This window comes from Oncorhynchus masou, chromosome 32 (assembly GCF_036934945.1).
Source record: "Oncorhynchus masou masou isolate Uvic2021 chromosome 32, UVic_Omas_1.1, whole genome shotgun sequence".
In the NCBI taxonomy this organism is placed as follows: domain Eukaryota; kingdom Metazoa; phylum Chordata; class Actinopteri; order Salmoniformes; family Salmonidae; genus Oncorhynchus; species Oncorhynchus masou.
The window spans coordinates 36193209-36214351 of NC_088243.1; positions in this window are offsets into that span (position 1 = coordinate 36193209).

The following is a 21143-nucleotide window of genomic DNA, read 5'->3' on the forward strand; positions in this document are numbered from 1 at the left end:
CAGCTGTAATCGCAGCAAAAAGTGGCGCTACAAAGTATTAACTTAAGGGGGCTGAATAATTTTGCACGCCCAATTTTTCAGTTTTTGATTTGTTACAAAAGTTTGAAATATCCAATAAATGTCGTTCCACTTCATGATTGTGTCCCACTTGTTGTTGATTCTTCACAAAAAATACGGTTTTATATCTTTATGTTTGAAGCCTGAAATGTGGCAAAAGGTTGCAAAGTTCAAGGGGGCCAAATACTTTCGCAAGGCACTGTACAAGACGAACTAACACAGAGAGACAGGAAACACAGGGATAAATACACTGGGGAAAACAAGTGACACCTGGAGGGGGTGGAGACAATAACAAGGACAGGTGAAACAGATCATGGTGTGACAGGGTCACCCACAATACCACCCGCTCAAGTTGGAAGTTGCCCCGAACCTCTCCGCCATTCCAGCCGTGTACCAGGACTTCTGGGAGGTGTTCAGTAAGGCCCGGACCACTTCGCTTCCGCCGCACCGACCCTATGATTACTTGATCAACCTTCTCCTAGGCATCACTCCGCCCCGGAGACGACTGTACTCTCTATCGGGACCAGAGACCAAGGCTATGAAGACCTACATTGAGGACTCCGTAGTATCCGTCCTTCTGCCTCCCCCACCGGTGCAGGTTCTTCTTTGTGGAGAAGTACAAAACCTTGCATCCGTGCATCAACTACCAGGGCCTCAGGGTTCTTCACTATCATGGTGAAGACCCGCTATCCGCTACCACTCATCTCCTCTGCCTTTGAGGCGATCCAGGGGGCCACCGTATTCTCCAAGCTGGATCTACAGAACGCCTACCACCTGATACGGATATGGGAAGGGGACAAGTGGAAGACTGCCTTCAACACGACCAGTTTGTACTATCACGTTTCAGTGAAGTGTCGAAGTAACAAAAGTTTATTACAGGGTGCAGGCAAAACGACAGGTCAAGGGCAGGCAGAGGTCAATAATCCAGGGTGGTGTGACAAGCACAAAGACAGGTGAAACAGATCAGGGTGTGACTTGTAGCTGTTATTTTGTCATTCATTTGTGCCACATCAATTTGCAAACAATGTAAAAACACATTTATTGAGTGAATGAAGGCACATACAAATGTGCTTTCTTGAGTAAAGCAGCTCCAACATGCAGGTGTTTCAGCCTAGCTCAATGGTTCCTGTGGTGGAGGGGCAGCCAGCGGAAAATATAGAGAATATGCATTGGTAATATTCTCTAGTTGTTCTGTTGTCACCGCAGAATCTACAGGGAGATCTAGGCAGTTCAAGCCCCCTTGAGTGCTGCCATAGATTTACTTTAGAAGTGCCTTGATTGGACTGATCATGTCAACATCATACTTTCTTAACCTTAGCTAGCAAGCTAGACAACGTCATCATCAGGAATCACGTCGACAATCTACTGGAAAATACTATTCAACTATTCAACCCTTGCAAAGCACTCACTATTTTGCTTCCCCTGCCTGCTATTCGGGGAGACGGGTGTGTGGTCCAAGTCTGGGTTTAAAGATTTAAAACATCTGTCTGAAAGGGTCTCTTTTCCAAGCTTAAAAGGATGAACAAACATTCACATAAAACACCATGGGCCAGAAAAGGTATACATTGGCCATTCTGTCACGTTTAAAACTCAGAACTGGGAAATCTCAGACTTTAGTTAGTTCAAGTCAACTGCTCTGACTGGGAAAATACTGTCATCCAACTCAGAATTCCAAATAGGGAACTCTGGCCTCTTTCAACCTTGTTTTTGTCAGAGTTCCCAGTTTTCTTGATAGCACCATAAATCCAGAGAACACCAGACTCTGATGACAAAATTTGATGACAACATCTACCCAAAAGATGGACCGGCGCACCATCTTCCTGTTCAAGTGAGCACAGCACAACAATGGTGAGTCCAAAAATGTATTGTATGTGTCACGTCTCTTGTCGGAAGGTGTGGACCAAAGTGCAGTGTAAATGTGTAAATGTTCATGATAAATGTGTAAATGTTCATGATAAATGTATTACTCAAAACACTCAAACAAACTAACAAAGCAGGAAAACCAAAACAGTCCTGTCAGGTGCAGACACTAAACAGAAAACAACTACCCACAAAACCCAAAAGAAAAAGGACAACTTATATATGATCCCCAATCAGAGACAATGATAGACAGCTGCCTCTGATTTCGAACCATACCACATAGAAATAAAGAAATTAGAATGCCCACCCGAGTCACACCCTGGCCTAACCAAAATAGAGAATAAAAACCTCTCTATGGCCAGGGCGTGACAGTATGCCACTGCTTAAATTATGTAATATGCCAGGGAGATATGTATACTATAGCTAAGAAAGTAATACTTAGTGTATGTTGTATAGTAAGTTGTTAGAACTTAGCCTACTGTTCTGACTTGGTGGTGCACATGTAGCCTATAGTCTGATTTAGGGAAATGTCATCATCTAAAATTGTAAGAGCTTTCTTTGTCTGCTTATATGCCCCCTTTATTTATCCTAGGGTTCTGACTTGGTGTACAGGGAGAATACTGTAAGAATGTCTCATGTTCGGAATTATGTCGCTGTACATTTCAAAAGTGCTGAACAAAGAGTTATATTGACTACATCCATCTTAGCTCGCTCATTAATGTCTTAATTGAAATTACTTACTGCCTGTTATCCACTCATTATTCATTTATGCTATAGATTGTACAGCTCAATTGTTATAGGGTTATTGCTTATACAAGTCTATCTCATAAGTATCTTATTCATCATTTTGGCAATGTTGGAATGATTTAATTGTTTTGCTTACTTTGTGTATTATAATTAGCTCATATGCTTTTCTTGATGAGGGAGAGATGCTACATAATGTTGTTGGGTGTCACGAGTTCCGCCGTAGTCGGTCCCTCTCCTGATTCGGGCGGCGTTCGTCGTTCGACGTCACCGGCCTTCGAGGCATCGCCGATCCACTTTTCATTTTCCATTTGTTTTGTCTTTGTCTTAATTCCCCAATTACTTGTTCATTATTTAACCCTCTGTTCCCCCATGTTTGTTTGTGAGTAATTGTGAGTAATTGTTGTTGTTTGTGAGTGATTGTTTATTGTATTGCGGTCCGTTATAGTGGCCTTGGTTTATTTGACGTGTATTGTTTGATTTTGTTGAGTAAATTGCTTTCATTACTCATATCTGCTGTCCTGCGCCTGACTCATCTGCACCAGCTACACACAGACTCATTACATTGGGTCTGTAACCATGTCTGCCAGTGACAGTCTCTTTCCATTCACATATTTGTTTTCAACAAAAAGTTCAGTAATAGACCCAAGTAATTCCAGTTGGTATTACGATGGTTGTTGTGTTGGTTGCTGTCTGTGCGTCATTACATTGTATATAAAAGTGGATCCTCATGATTGTATTTTCTTTCCTTTTTTAGAACACATAGGCCTAATAAAATACTTAATGGTAGGCTAACTGAGTCTCTCTCGCTCTCTCTCTCTCCCTCTATCTTTCTCTGCAGACTTAAAGAAGAGTAAAGTTAAGGCCTCAACATCTTGTTGAATTTATTTTAACTCATTATACTATTTGAATTTCTGTCGGTGTCCATGTTGAAAGTCCTGAACGAATAGGCCTACCTCGTCACAGCTCGTTTGCTTGCACTTACTTATAATTAGAGCTAAGGGTTAATGATATAAGAATAAACATTCTGAATTTACCGAAAATAAACGTAATAATATTTGAGTATGGTTCAAACCTCATTTTAGCGTTTGTTATTATTGAAGGAGAATGCGGTTCTTATTGACTTACACAAACCCACAAGTAGTCAGTAGTAACCACATTTGTTAAAGCAAGTCAGACATATCGGCTATTTGTTTTTGAAAAGGTAGGAAATGAGGCTGGATGAACTGTTTCGCTGCCAGACAAGGTTCCGCTGATAGCCAGGTGCAGCGGTGGTAAGGATTCACTCCATTGTGGTGGAAGGAAAGCTCTGCTGTTGGGACAGTTTTCTATAGGCCATAACAGTTTATGGGCACCTTTTTGTCACCCTTATAGTGCAATTAATATATTAATATATTGTTCAGTGTTGTGTAGTGACTTTGCTGGCATGCATCTAAAAAAATATTTTTGAGTTTGCCTCACCTACATGCTAAAATCGTCACTGCTAGTGACATCACCAGGCAGTAAATTAGTTAATAGACCAATGAGAATGTCACGCACTGACCTTAGAGATCCTTATTATTCTCTATGTTTGGTTTGGTCAGGGTGTGACTCGGGTGGGAAAATCTATGTTTTCTATTTCTTTGTGTTTTTGGCTGAGTATGGGTCCCAATCAGAGGCAACTGTCTATCGTTGTCTCTGATTGGGGATCATATATAGGTTGTCATTTTCCTTTTGGGTTTTGTGGGATCTTGTTTTCTGTACAGTTTATTTTGCCTTGCAGAACTGTGCCCTTTCGTTTTTGTCGTTGTTATTTTGCTTTTGGTGTCATCAATAAAAAAAACTATGTACGCCTACCACGCTGCACCTTGGTCCGGTCATTCCACAAACAAAAGCCGTAACAGAGAAAGAGAGTTCCAAACCTCTCTGCCAATAACAGCTAGATTTCCTTTTCCCCTTGGTACTCAGACCACTCTGAGACAGTCCTAGCAAAATTCTTGCTTGAGAAATTGCTCTTCACTGAGAAGCTTTTTTTTATCAGTTTAATTGAAAACAATCACATTAAGGTACTTAATTGTCACCCAGAAATGATTTGATATTGAGATCAAAACAGTGGAATTGGGCCATTAATTGAGAGGTTTGAACCACTCTTGATTTTGTTCATCATAACAGAAATGATGAGCTTGTTCAGTTCACAACTACAACAGCTGGAACTGGTTCTGGCTCTCTACTGCTCATGCACAGTCAGGTATGGGCAGTACTAGATTACATGTAACAGGGATGACGGAATCTGATAAAAAAATGAAGTAGCCTGGAATCAGCCCTGATTACTTAAAAAAAATGTGCAATCAGATTACAGTTACATCATTAAAAAACGCTGATTACATTTTGGATTACTTCATCTAATATCAGAAGGAACATATTATACAACTTTGTCAGCAACGCTGTCGGCACCCTCAAGACTTCACACACTAAGGGTGGATGGCTTCTAATTGTATTCAAACTGGTTGAATGAATAGGTAGGGCGGAACTTTTACACCTGGCCCACTGAACAATCAGATCATTAAATGTACTGTTAGGTTAATCAATTACACATCTATCAGCGATATAATATTAAGGGTTACAATCGAACTAGCCACTTCCTCTGGTGGCCAATTGTACTGCGTTCATAACCAAGTGGGAAGTGGGAATATACCACCACTCTCCAAGGGTGTCTGAGGGGGAGTTGGGATATGCAAAAGAAACATGACCATTTCACACATCACACTTGTACAAGTTAGTCACTTGTACATGCAGTGAAACAGGATAAATATAAGCACCCCCTATTTGACCTTTCGCATGGACATTGCCATTAACGTTTTCACCAAATTAAAGTAGTCAACTGGGTTGGACTTCCTATGGGTGAAGGAAAGATCACATGAGGGATTAGCTAAGGAATTACACTCGCGAGCAAACATTTCACAACTGTAGGTGGCAGTAAATTGCCATCCTTGGCTTTATACCTGTTCAAACAACACACTCTAGATGGCAGTATTCTCCATTTAAGTGTGTTTTCTAACTCATAGTAGTAGTAGAAGAAGAAAATTGACTACTTCAAAATGGAGATGACATCAATGCTGCTCCCTATGCACTTACAGACGTCGTAATATACACTGAGTGTACGAAACATTAGGAACTGCTCTTTCTATGACAGTCTGACCAGGTGAATCCAGGTGAAAGCTCTGATCCCTTATTGATCAGAGCTTTCATCTGTTAAAGCCACTTCTATCCACGTCACCTGTTAAATCCACTTCAATCAGTTAAAGAAGGATTTTAAGCCTTGAGACAAGTGAGACATTAATTGTGTGTGTGTGCCATTCAGAGGGCGAATGGGCAAGACAAAATATTTTAAGTGCCTTTGAACAGGGTATGGTAGTATGTGCCAGGTTCACCGGTTTGAGTGTGTCAAGAACAGCAACATTGCTGGGTTTTTCATGCTCAACAGTTTCCTGTGGTCTAGCACCCAAAGAACATGCAGCCAACTTGACACAACTGTGGGAAGCATTGAAGTCAACATCGGCCAGCATCAATGTGGGGCGGCAGGGTAGCCTAGTGGTTAGAGCGTTGGACTAGTGACCGGAAGGTTGCAAGTTCAAACCCCCGAGCTGACAAGGTACAAATCTGTCGTTCTGCCCTTGAACAGGCAGTTAACCCACTGTTAACCCACTTCCTAGGCTGTCATTGAAAATAAGAATTTGTTCTTAACTGACTTGCCTGGTTAAATAAAGGTAAAATTAAAATAAATTAAAATGTGGAACACATTCAACCACTTGTAGAGTCCATGCCCACTATGAATTGAGGCTGTTCTGAGGACAGAATATTAGGAAGGTGTTCGTAATGTTTTGCGTCCTCAGTCTGTAAAGATGATATCTTGATCATTCTCTTTGTTTACCATATATGACTGGGAAAAATCTATTTGAACAGCCCTCCAACTGGGAGTTGCTAGTGGGAAACTCGTCTATTGACTTAGAATTTATCAGTTGTGAAGTCGTAAATACCAGTTGGATGCATTCACGTGCTTTAAAGATGTTGAGAAACGCACAATTGGCTAATGGCCAATAAGCTGTGTCAACCATAAACTAAAAGTACAGCTATCAAGCAAGTAAAGAAATGAGGGTGTTCAAAAACTATTAATAAATAGTTTAAAAAAAAGTAATTTCATTTAACATCTGAAAATGTCACGCCCTGATCTGTTTCACCTGTCCGTGTGCTTGTCTAGACCCCCCTCCAGGTGTCGCCCATCTTCCCCACTATCCCCTGTGTAGTTATACCTGGGTTGTCTGTCTGTTGCCAGTTTGTCTTGTTTGTTCAAGCCTACCAGTGGTTTGTTTCAGCTCCTGGTTTTCCCTAGTCTCTCTTTTTCCTCTGTCTCCTGGTCTTTGACCTTTACCTGTCCTGAACCTGTACCCACCCGCCTGACCACTGCCTGTCTCTGAGCCTGCCTTCCATCCTGTACCTTGGCCTCTGCTCTGGATTATCGACCTCTGCCTGCCTTGACCTGTCGTTTGCCTGCCCCTGTTGTTACAATAAACATTGTTACTTAACACAGTCTGCACTTGGGTATTATCTTGATTCCTGATATACGAAAATGCTGTTATCGAGGCCATTTTCCTTTGTAGGTGACATCAGAGATCACCATGTCAAATAGATTTTTCCCAGTCTAGATTAAATTAAAACAATTATTTCTTGAATCATACCATACAAGTAGCCTACACTTCTTAAAAGCACTTTGAATTACTTTATAACATGAGAACACATATTTTATAATGTGTGAAAACATTAGTATGCTATGAATCCATGTATATGATATGCTTTCTTACAGAGTATAAAACGGAATTTATAGGCTCTTTATGCTCTCACACTCAAATTGGAAATAGTCATGTTACGAAATGAAATAATGCTATATTTGGTGTATTTGAAACATGTCTGGAGGACTGAAGTGTTTTAAATTGGATTGTTTTCCTGGGGCACAGAATGATTTATTTCCATGTTCTCAAAACTCTCCTCGGGGACCCACACCTGGTTCATGTATTTGACCTATTCCAGAACTAGCACACCTAAGTCAACTAACCCATGATTAGGTGAATCAGGTGAACTAGTTCAGGACAAAAACAAAATTGTAAAACGTCTGGGAGAGGTTTAAATACCACTGGACTAAGCTAACCAGGTAAAACTCCGGACCCTATTTAGAGGGTATGGCGTAGTAATAAATCAGCCGTAAAGCAGTTTTCATATGGGCTATGATGGGACCAGATTGTTCTAATCAGGTCATATGGTTTAAAAATAACTACCTCCATTGGGCAATGGAACTAACAGGGCTGAGTTGCACGTGTAGGCCTTCGCATCTGTAATTAAAAAGTTACTTACACAGCTTGTCTTCACTATTGTGTTGATTGATTCATTACAGTCAAAGCGTTTGGCCTGATAAGGTCTTGGTAGCCAAGTCTCCCGAATTTGGAATATAAACAACATTTGATCACATTCACATTTTATCTTAACACAAATGAATAATTTAAGCTATAAATACATAGGCTAGGCAATACATGCATGACGATACCACTTCGTTTCCGCTGGCCAGAGGGGATCAGAGCGCTTAGGCTTCTCTGGGATATTTGCCGCTGTGGTTATCAGTAGGCTACAGCTGATCAGACTGAAGCGCCGATTAATTGTGCACTCGTTGACAAATTAATCATGAGGCAAGTCAGTGCAAACGACAGGACATTGCTCAATTCAACGCTTTTGTGTCAATATTTTTATGAAACCGAATCAGAAATGTTGGGGCAAATGCCAGCCCACCACACGTTGGCTGGTGGCCCTGCTGTGCTGATCTCTGCCACGTGAATAGATGGAAATCGCCACGTAATGCTACAAATGAAGAAACATATCCTATATGTATATTCTATTATCTGGAAATGTTGAGTTAGTATCCATTTTTATTTACATAGCATCTTGAAATGTTTATATATATATATATATATATAGTATCTCAACATTTTTAGAAATGATTGACATTTTTAGATATTATCTCAAAATGTTGACTTAGTATCTAAAAATGTTGAAATCATTTCTAAAAATGTTGAGATACTGTAGTGTTGTTTACCTGTAATAAAGCTCCTGCTGATAGCAGTGCTGATCCTAATCACAAGAAGAATTCATTCAATACATTTTGAATGGGTCAAATTACATACTGTACTTATACAGTTGAATTCGTAAGTTTACATACACCTTAGCCAAATACATTTAAACTACATTTTTCATAATTCCTGACATTTAATCAGAGTAAAAATCCCCTGTCATAGGTCAGTTAGGATCACCTCTTTATTTTATGAATGTAACGGTTTTCTTGAGTTGAAGGAGAGGCGGACCAAAATGCAGCGTGGTTACTTGTATACATCTTTAATAAAGATGAACACACGAACAGTATACAAAAACAATAAATGTAAAAACCTAAAACAGCCTATTTTGTGCAAACAAACACATAGACAGGAACAATCACCCACAGAACCCAACAATAGTGGAGAGAATGATTTATTTCAGCTTTTATTTCTTTCATCACATTCCTAGTTTACATACACTCAATTAGTATTTGGTAGCATTGCCTTTAAATTGTTTAACTTGGGTCAAACGTTTCGGGTAGCCTTCCACAGGCTTCCCACAATAAGTTGGGTACATTTTGGCCCATTCCTCCTGACAGAGCTGGTGAGGGCTTTGTGATGGAGACTCCAATACCTTGACTTTGCTGTCCTTAAGCCATTTTGCCACAACTTTGGAAGTGTGCTTGGGGTCATTGTCCATTTGGAAGACTCATTTGCCACCAAGCTTTAACTTCCTGACTGATGTCTTGTTGCTTCAATATATCCACAAAATTGTCTTTCCTCATGATGCCATCTATTTTGTGAAGTGCAAATCAAATCAAATTTATTTATATAGCCCTTCGTACATCAGCTGATATCTCAAAGCGCTGTACAGAAACCCAGCCTAAAACCCCAAACAGCAAGCAATGCAGGTGTAGAAGCACGGTTTTTTGGAAAAACTACCTAGAAAGGACAAAACCTAGGAAGAAACCTAGAGAGGAACCAGGCTATGAGGGTGGGGCCAGTCCTCTTCTGGCTGTGCCGGGTGGAGATTATAACAGAACATGGCCAAGATGGTCAAATAATAATAATCACAGGCAGAACAGTTGAAACTGGAGCAGCAGCACAGCCAGGTGGACTGGGGACAGAAAGGAGTCATCATGCCAGGTAGTTCTGAGGCATGGTCCTAGGGCTCAGGTCCTCCGAGAGAGAGAAAGAAAGAGAGAAAGAGAGAATTAGAGAGAGCATACTCAAATTCACACAGGACACCGGATAAGACAGGAGAAGTACTCCAGATATAACAAACTGACCCTAGCCCCCCGGCACATAAACTACTGCATCATAAATGATGGAGGCTGAGACCAGTCCCTCCTGCAGCAAAGCACCCCCACAACACGATGCTGCCATTTAAAAGGGTTTTTCAAATAACCTTTTGAAGAATCTTTTGCGTTCATTTTTGAACTACCGCCCCTCCCCTATTATTATTATTAATAGGATAGTACAGATAATTAATCATAATAATAATATAACAATAACAGCAATAACACATTATTTTAGTTGTGTCACGCCCTGGTCGAAGTATATTGTGTTTGTCTTCATTTATTTGGTCAGGCCAGGGTGTGACATGGGTTTATTGTGGTGTGTTTTGTCTTGGGGTTTTGTTAGGTATTGGGTTTGTGGCTTAGTGGTCTATGGCTGTCTGGAGTGGTTCTCAATCAGAGGCAGGTATTTATCGTTGTCTCTGATTGGGAACCATATTTAGGCAGCCATATTCTTTGAGTGTTTCGTGGGTGATTGTTCCTGTGTTTGTTGTCACCAGATCGGCTGTTTAGGTTTTTGTGGTATGGTTGTTGTTTTGTATTGTTCGTGTTTATTCGTTCATTAAACATGTATGAAAATTACCATGCCGCATTTTGGTCCGCTTCTCTTTCACCAGAGGAAAACCCTAACAAGTTGTCAGTGTTAATCATGAATGAAGCAGAATAAAAAAATCTAAATATGAGGTAAACTCCCTGCAGAGCCCTTAGTACAATGGATATATCCTCTGGCGTGTTGATGTTAATGTCTTGATGTTCTCCGTATCCATAGCCAGAATGATTTTGCAGTGCATGGTGATCGAACAGGTTTCCTGTTATATTCATCAGAGATGTAGGGAATCCCAAAAAATAGTAATTATACAGATGATTAACAAAACATGCACATGACAGTATTCAGACCTTTGTTTTTTCAGTAAATGTGAATGAAAACCATTATCCCAAAAGTTCATACACATACCTTGTCCATAATGTAAAGGCCTATGGGATATTCATTGAATAGGTAAAGGAGAAGGATGTTAGATGTGATCTGCATAACATACCAATACCAATTGACATACCTTTGTATGCCTCCTTGTCTGTATACCTGCAGACACAAAAGTGAGTAGTTCAGTCATCTGCACCCAATACAGCTAGTCTTCAACATATTCTTATAGCCTACATATTCTTACCTCTTTGTTGATTGACATCAACTGAATTGTGTCCATTTTCTGTTTTAGAAAGATTTGAACAAATATGTAAAGATAGATGGTATCATAAAGCAATATGAATTTAGATTGTACAAGGGACAAAACTTACCCTACTTTGAGGAGATCTTTAAATGTTTCAGTTATGTGCCTGCACCTGCTGTCTTTCAAATTAAAATCCAAATGTTTCAATTGGGCAGTTAGGTTCCTGCAAAACCCCCCACCAACTAAGGAGGTTCCTCGATGAACCCCACTCATATGGGGTTCTTGGAAGAACCTTTTGGGGGCAATTTTCAGTGCCAAGAACCCTAAGGTTCTTCGAAGAACTTTGAAGATCTTAGAAGAACCCTTGTTGAACCCCTAGTTTTTGAACTAACAGGCCACTGACGAGGGAGGAATTCTGGGGGACTGTTTATCTGAGTTCTGGGAGGAGTTTTACAACCAATGTACCGGATAGTACACTGAAGGTGCCGTTTCTTCGACACAACTTCGGGGGAAAAGTAATGGCAAAGTGTAGGCCTCATTATTCAGTCGGATGGAAAATGGAGAGAGAACTACATGTGAAAATGGCTCTAGCAATATTGTAACGAGCAGTGAGATCTGATCTTGTGGATAACTTCTAGAAGTATATAACCGAAGGGGAGTGCCTGACCTTGAAGGCCTGTCGTTTGATAGAGTAGTCTGACTGAGCGGTGGTAGGCAGCAGCAGGCTCGTAAGCATTCATTGAAACTTTACTGCGTTTGCCAGCAGCTCTTAGCAATGCTTGAAGAACAGCACTGTTTATGACTTCAAGCCTATCAACTCCCAAGATTAGGCTGGCAATACTATAGTGCCTATAAGAACATCCAAATGTCAAAGTTATATTAAATACAAATGGTATAGAGAGAAATAGTCAACGCGTCATAATTCCTATAATAACTACAACCTATAACTTCTTAACTGGGAATATTGAACCACCAGCTTTCACATGTTCTGAGCAAGGAACTTAAACGTTAGCATTTTTCATGGCACATATTGCACTTTTACTTTCTTCTCCAACGCTGTTTTTGCATTATTTAAACCAAATTGAGCATTTTTGATTATTTATTTGAGACTAAATAGATGTTATTGATGTATTATATTAAGTTAAAATAAAAGTGTTCATTGTTCATTCAGTATTGTTGTAATTGTCATTATTACAAATATATATATATATAAAAATTGGCTGATTAATCGGTATCAGCTTTTTTGGCCCTCCAATAATCGGTATCGGTATTGAAAAATCATAATCGGTCGACCTCTAATTGAAATCCAAACAAAAGGGCGAGGAGTACCTTGAATAAATAACACTGGCGCACAATGATTAACACACGGGACGAGACCGGTAATCATCTGCGCAATCCACAAGGGCACAAAAGCCCAAAACACACAGCACAGGTACTCACACACACCAACAGACATTGGAACAATAATCGACCGCACCATGGTGAACAAAGGGCACATATATACAAATAACAATCAGTGGGAATAGGGGCCAGGTGTGCGCAATGAAAGTTCCAGGGGGATCCGTGACATCACCCAAAGTTTGGCACTTTTAAACTCATGTTATTGAAGAAAGGATCTCCTTTAGGGTCATAAAATAAATGTGAGAGCATAGTTCTATTATGCCTATTCTAGTATTTAAAGGGACATTATGGCTGTTGTGATGTCACTCTGTGCCCTTATTAATCTCATATCACATCTCAGTTGAAATCAGCAATTGAAACAATAACAAAGGGTTCTCCCAGCACTGTTTTGGTAGAAAGTTGAGGGATGGGGCTGGGGAAATGTAACCACTCTCAAATTCTTAGACATAGCTATGGATGCAAGGACTGACTATCCATGACATGAACATTATAGTTTTAACCATGTTTTGAGGCTATACAGTGTTGGCTAACGTTTACTTTGTTTACAACATTGACATAAGATAAGCTTATATTTTGGGTTCTGATGAGGTACGAAGGTTGAACTAAGCTCATAAGTTATAGCCTATTCTTCAAGTGTCAGGACCCGGTTACGAACCTGGGTCTCCGGAGTGAGAAACAGTCACTTAACCAACTGAGCCACGAATAGTCATCAGAACCCAGAAGATGAGGCAGACACAGCAGTACTTAAGACGGTGTATTTAATAAAGTAAAAAGGAGAAGTCCTTCAATACAAATGTAAATGTCTTAAGAAAAATGAAATGGCAAATCCAAAAGGTGGTAGGAATAGCACAAAAAAGCCTCAAGAGATACTCAAAAATAAAAACAGAATTCCACAAGAGCATCCACCGGAATCATAAGAATACACAGAACACTAGGGCTGGGTGCTAACATACAAACACAGAGCACAGAACTGAGGGAAACTAAGGGTTTAAATACAATCAGGGGAAAACGAGGCACAGGTGCAAATAATAATGGGGATCAAGGGAAAAAACATGAGGTCAAAAAGCACAATGGGGGCATCTAGTGACCAAAACCCGGAACAACCCTGGCCAAATCCTGACATCAAGAGTACAGGGTACGTACACCCTCACCAAAAAAACAGGCTTCTGGCAAACAGTTGTGACAAACATTTGGCCAATTTGTCACAAATTTGCATAATGCTCATATTTTCACATGCAAATTAGTTTTGTGGCAAACAGTTGTGGCAAATTTGCAGCAACTTGTGAACTTCTGGCAAACAATTCTGGTAAACTGGTGGCAAACAATCTGTTTGCTGCAAATTTGATGCAAACTCTGTGAATATGCAAATTGTATCAGTTTTTGGTTACTGTGTTAACATTGAAATATTGTATCTACATAAACCAAATCTCAGAGAAATCTACTAAAACATAAGCATGTGAAAAAGGTAATTCAAATAACTAAATTCAACCTAGCTAATTTCCGATTTATACAAAATTGTTTGACTACAGAGGTAGCAAAACTGTACTTCAACTCTATGATACTCCCCCACTTAACATACTGCTTGACTAGTTGGGCCCAAGCTTGTTGTACAACATTAAAACCTATTCAGTCTGTCTACAAACAGGCTCTCAAAGTGCTTGATAGGAAGCCCAATAGCCATCATCATTGTCACATCCTTAGAAAGCATGAGCTCTTGAGTTGGGAAAATCTTGTGCAATACACCGACGCATGTCTTGTATTCAAGATCCTTAATGGCCTGGCTCCCCCTCCACTCAATATTTTTGTTAAACAGAAAACCCAGACATATGGCAGCAGATCCACAAGGTCTGCCATGAGAGGTGACTGTATAGTTCCCCTAAGGAAAAGCACCTTTAGTAAATCTGCATTCTCTGTGAGAGCTTCCCATGTCTGGAATACACTGCCATCAGACACACATAACTGCACAACATATCACACTTTCACAAAATGCTTGAAGACATGGCTAAAGGTCAATCAGATTTGTGAACATGGTCCCTAGCTGTGTGTTGCCGCTTTCCATGTTGTCTGTTGTCTGTAGCTTGTGAGGTGTGGAAACACTTTGTTGCTTTTATGAATTTTGTCTTGCTGCTTTTTGCTCTATGTTGCTCTGTCTGTATGCTACGTCTTGCTTGTCCTATGTTGCTATGTCTTGCTTGTTCTATGTTGCTATTGTCTATATTGTAATTGTTTTTAATAACCTGCCCAGGGACTGCGGTTGAAAAATAGCCGGCTGGCTAAAACCGGCACTTTTACTGAAACGTTGATTAATGTGCACTGTCCCTGTAAAAATAAAAATAAACTCAAACTCAAACTCAAACTCTGAAATTATCGATCACTACAGAAGAAGCAAATCCTAGACATTGCGTTATTAGTCTGCAGCTGGAAACATATGTAGCCTAGGACGAGAACACCGACAACCTCTGAAGCATTTGTGTATTATTCAATTGTTTAATTAGTTAGTAAATAAATAATTGAGCCAATTTGTGTATTGCTGATTCCTCATTAAAATAGGGCTCGTGCAGGCCACAAGAAATTACGATGTTCAGAATAGAGAGAGTTAAATTTGGGAAATAGTAACTCTTTAAACAACATTTTCCCGTGGTGCCCTGACTTCTTGGTTAATTATGTTTACATTATTAGTTTAGTCACGTAATAATAATTAAACATAGATAATTGATTTGATATAACAGGCTTCACATTAATGAAAAGTCACATCACGACAGCTGCTACAAAATTTACATGAGAGTAATGTGAACACTATGAGGATGTTGACCTTAATAAGATGTTTAAATAAGCAACAAATCAAACCCAGTTCAGAACTATTGCCTTTTTGAGTGAAACAATTACTAAAAACATTTTATTTTGCCATCTTACAAAAGGTAGAAATTGAGTTATGCCTAAAATGGCAATTCATATAATTTTTCCAAGATGAATTTGTTACACAAACTAAATGCTGGGTTAATAAAAATAACCAAATTTGGGTCATTTCGACACCCAATATTGGATTAACAAAGCATTGGGTTAATTCAACCCAGTGTGGTTGGGTTATGCATCTAACCCAGCACCTGGGGTTGAGCGCTTGACCCAGCTGCTAGTAAATTAGACTATATTTCTGGGTTAAAACAACCCAGTGTGTTGGGATTTGACATAAACCCAGCATATTGGTTTGGGAGATTGAACCAGTAGCTGGGTACATGTTTTAATTAATCCTTGTTTTATTTTCAGTGTAATCCTCATTTAAATTGTGCTTGAATATTTTTTACTTCCTACTGTCATGACGTTGGCCTGCTGGGGGAGGTTTATGACCCCCATAAATACCTTACCCCTTTTTCCTCTCTCTACTCTACCAATGTGACTATTGCAAAATCCCTTTGTTAACATAGAGAGTCTGGGAGCATCAAAAGGTGGGAAACGGAACCCTATTTCGGTAATCCAACCAGTTGAAAATATGTGTTGCTACTTAATGAATATGATGTCAGATCAGTTGTTGTCTGAGACATTACTACTGATGACAGGATGACATTTACTGTATCTTGGAAAGTCGATACATTCTAGTTGTCAGATTCACATGGAATTGTTGTGTAATTTAAATGTTTAAATATTTAACTATTTGTGAAAAGATTAAATGTAATTTTACCTTCTTAAATGAGAGAACGGTTTGTCATAGAGAAACTCTGCTCACTCAGAGGCCCCGCCCAAGTGAACAGACTTTGGTTGTAAACTATGAAACACGCCCTTCTTTCACCACTATATAAACCTGTTGATGAAAATTCAGCTTCCTGTTCCAAGGACGTGTGGACTTGCGGTCCCCGCGTTAAAAAGGACAAGGTCACCTTCCAAAACTAAGCCAATCTCAACGTGAGCTCTGGTTGAACGACAAGAACATAACGAAATTAGCATCGAATTTCAACGTGAAGATGATGATCCACACGCCGAAAGGCTGAATTCCGACTAAACCAGCCAGAATATAGCATGAGCTTAAAGTATGGCAACTTGGTATGAATTTTGAACTCGTATTCACTAAAGAAGTGATACCTCCTAGCCGTTGCGTTAGTGCAGCAACTGTAGACGTGGGCTAGGAGATGACGGACAGAGTATCCACTCTACCAAGCTCCAGTTCACCACTAGACATTTTTCAGAGGACCAGAGATCCATGCTGGACCACCCCGCCTTCTATCTAGGACCAATCTACCGAAGCGCAGCTCAGAGTAAATATTTCTTGCATTTTCCTTTTTCAAATGTGCGGTTATTTAGAATGCATAAGATACTGTATTCACGATAGCATAGCTGCCTATGGGCCGATAGAAACACAAATCGTTTTGTTCCTCAGTCTTCCCGCTCTTTCATTCAAAACCCAACCCCCTTTCTTTGTGTAACCAGTGCTTCATATCTGTTCCTTCCGCTAGGGACGTTTTCCTTTATGACATAATTTGTAATCAATGTATGATCCATTCTGTGTAGATGTAATTCTGTGTGATTATTTAGGTGTTTAGTAAACAAATAATTAAACCAAATTTTGTATTGCTGATTCAACTTGTTAGCCAGGGGTTGTGAAGATAACCAAGAATTGACAACTTTCAGATGAGACTGAATAAAGTGAAGATTAAATATTTACTGCTACTGATGTAAAAGATTACAAGGTCTTTAAGAGTTTATTCGGAAGAGGTCTTTAAACATTATTTCGTGGTGCCCCGACTTTCTAGTTAATTACATTTACCTGATTAGCTTAATCAGGTAATATTAATTAGAGAGAAATTATTTTATAGAATAGCATGTCATATCACTTAATCCGGCATAGCCAAAGACACTACACTACCATCCCACCCCCTACCTTCAAGATACAATCAAGATACAATGTTGAAATTTAAATAATTAATTTGTTTTGCTTGCATTTCAGAACATACATCAGGTCAGAAAATTGTCCACAACATACGAGAATATATACTTTTATATTTTTTTAAATAGCACATTTTAACAAAGCCCTGTTGTCTAAGTATGTGCTTTCTCATAAAATAATGAATCCTATTTCATGAAATCAGCTTCCCTAGGGTCCACACATTGTAAGTGGTTCTGGGCTCAGTACAGGTTGGGAAAAGCATACATCCTTATTGGCTGACCATTGGGAGCCCGAGCGTTGTGGGATGGCCTTATTCGGTGGTTGTTCCATGCATAAACCACCTGTTCCAGGTCCTCCTTGAGACAAAGGAAATAATGTTACTCAATGGAAAATATGGAATTCCACAGAGTTTGCATATTAGTGTACACTGACTTGACACATTTCTTAAGAGAGCTTAAAAAGTTGCTTACCAGGAGACAATATTATTGACACATAAAATTGGGAAAAAAATATACTCAAATTCAATTAGAGTATCAGACCTCAGGATAAGCACCAGATGCAGGCAGTTTGAAGTAACACAAGTTTATTACAAGAACAGGTGGCAGGCAAACAACAGGTCAAGGGTGTCACAAGTGTCACAAGGTACAGAACGGCAGGCAGGCTCAGCGTCAGGGCAGGCAGAATGGTCAAAAACTGGGAAAGCTAGAAAACAGGGACCAGAGAGAAAAACAGGAATACAGGAAAACCGCAGGTAGGCTTGATGAGACGAACTGGCAACAGACAAATGGAAAACACAGGTATAAATGCACAGGGGATAATGGGGAAAATGGGCTACCACTAGAGGGAGTGGAGACAAACACAAGACAGGTGAAACAGATCAGGGTGTGACACTGAGTTTATTTGCACATGCAATGGAATACACACAGTACAATGACAAGCTTACGAAGTCCAGACTACTCAACTCACTATATGAGAGAGGATTTTATCTGTATTGTGTTTTGGAAACAACTCTAGATGAGAAATGTGTCCAGGAAAGTGTCTCCTCTTTTTCATATACCAGTCCTGGGGCCCAAAGTGACACAATCTGTTCCAACCTCATCCACAGAGTGACACAGACATGGGTGTTTTCAGTTCCATGATCAATCCTCAATCTATGGGGGCATCGTTACTGTCGCTCACAACATCCTTGAAATACCCAGCGATGATCCAAGGGTTATTGTTTTGTCTTGCAGGCTTCTAAGCAATATAATTTTATGTGAAAACCCTTCAATGCATCCACTGATACTGTACATATTCCGTAAGGTTTTAACTTGTCATAACCCTCCCCGTGCCAAACATAATTTGTGCCACAACCGTTAAATACTCGCTTTCTTAGGCGCTTCCTTGCCTGCTGGTTGACACCGACGTGTCACCAACGACACATACACATGCGCGCACGAGCGCACGCACGAACGCACACACACACGCAGAAACATTTTCTAGCCTAATTGACTATAGCAGTAGTTCCCAAACTTTTCATAGTCCCTTACCCCTTCAAACATTCAACCTCCAGCCGCATACCCCATCTAGCACCAGGGTCAGCGCACTCTCAAATGTTGTTTTTTGCCATCATTGTAAGCCTGCCACACACACACGATACGATACATTTATTAAACATAAGATTGAGTGTGAGTTTTTGTCACAATCCGGGTCATGGGAAGTGACAAAGAGCACTTATAGGACCAGGGCACAAATAATAATATAATAATAATAAATCATTTTGCTCTTTATTTAACCATCTTACATAGAAAATCTTATTTGTTAATTGAAAATTGTGAATAACTCACAACAGGTTAATGAAAAGGGTGTGCTTGAAAGGATGCACATAACTTTGCAATGTTGGGTTGTATTGGAGAGAGTCACAGTCTTAAATAATTTTCCACACACAGTCTATGTCTGTATACAGTTTTCATGTTAGTGAGGGCCGAGAATCCACTCTCACATAGGTACGTGTTTGCAAAAGGAATCAGTGTCTTAACAGTGCGATTCGCCAAGGCAGGATACTCTGAGTGCAGCCCAATCCAGAAATATGTCAGAAACCACTTCTTCCGTGGCCTCCAACTGCTCTTAAATGCTAGTAAAACTAAATGCATGCTCTCCCCCCCCATCCACCCGACTAGCATCACTACTCTGGACGGTTCTGACTTAGAATATTTGGACAACTATTAATACCTAGGTGTCTGGCTAGACTGTAAACTCTCCTTCCAGACTCACATTAAGCATCTCCAATCCAAAGTTAAATCTAGAATTGGCTTCCTATTTCACAACAAAGCCTCCTTCACTCATGCTGCCAAACATACCCTAGTAAAACTGACTACCCTACCGATCCTTGACTTCGGGGATGTCATTTACAAAATGGCCTCCAACACTCTCCTCAGCAAATTGGATGCAGTCTATCACAGTGCCATCCGTTTTGTCACCAAAGCCCCATATACTCCCCATATACTACCCACCACTGCGACCTGTATGCTCTCGTTGGCTGGTCCTAGCTACATATTCGCTGCCAAACCCACTGGCTCCAGGTCATCTATAAGTCTTTGCCAAGTAAATCTCCGCCTTATCTCAGCTCATTTGTCACCATAGCAACACCCACCCGTAGCACGCGCTCCAGCAGGTATATTTCACTGGTCATCCCCAAAGTCAACACCCCCTTTGGCCGCCTTTCCTTCCAGTTCTCTGCTGCCAATGACTGGAACGAATTGCAAAAATCACTGAAGTTATAGACTCATATCTCCCTCACTAACTTTAAGCGTCAGCTGTCAGAGCAGCTTACCGATCGCTGCAGATGTACACAGCCCATCTGTAAATAGCCCATCCAACCAACTACCTACCTCATCCCCATATTTGTTTTTGTTTTTCTGCTCTTTTGCACACCAGTACTTCTACTTGCACATCCTCAGCGACACATATATCACTCCAGTGTAAATTGCTAAATTGTAATTACTTCGCTACTATTGGCCTATTTATTGCATTACCTCCTTACTTAATTTTGCACACACTGTATACAGATTTTTCTATTGTACGTTTGTTTATCCCATGTGTAACTTTGCGCTGTTGTTTTTGTCGCACTGCTCTACTTTATCTTGGCCAGGTCGCAGTTGTAAATGAGAACTTGTTCTCAACTGGCCTACCTGGTTAAATAAAGGTGAAAAGAAAGAAAAGAAAGATGGTTGGCAGGAGTAGTGCAGTTTTATCATAAGGAGACGTATACTTGGAAGAAAGAGGAGGAATGGAGGGAAAAGAGAGGGAGAGGAGGCCTAAGAGAGAGAGGGAAGAAGAGGGTGAGCTTGAGTCGGATAATAATGGTGGATAAAAGGGAGATGGTTTGTTAAGACAGGAGGAGAAATGGAAGTGAATGAGGGTGAAGTATCGGAGACTGAGGTATGCACCAGGATCAGGAAAAAGAATAGTGGAGTAGGGTGGTGTTCATTTTTATTTTAAATAATTGTGAAGTTAGTGAGTATAGTGTTAGATGGAATGTATTTATTTAGTACATTTTTATTTTTCAAGCAAAGTATAAGGGAGTTGTACTCCAGCCTAGTAGGTGGCGGTAATGCAACAAATTCGATGCCAACCGCCGTTAAACCTC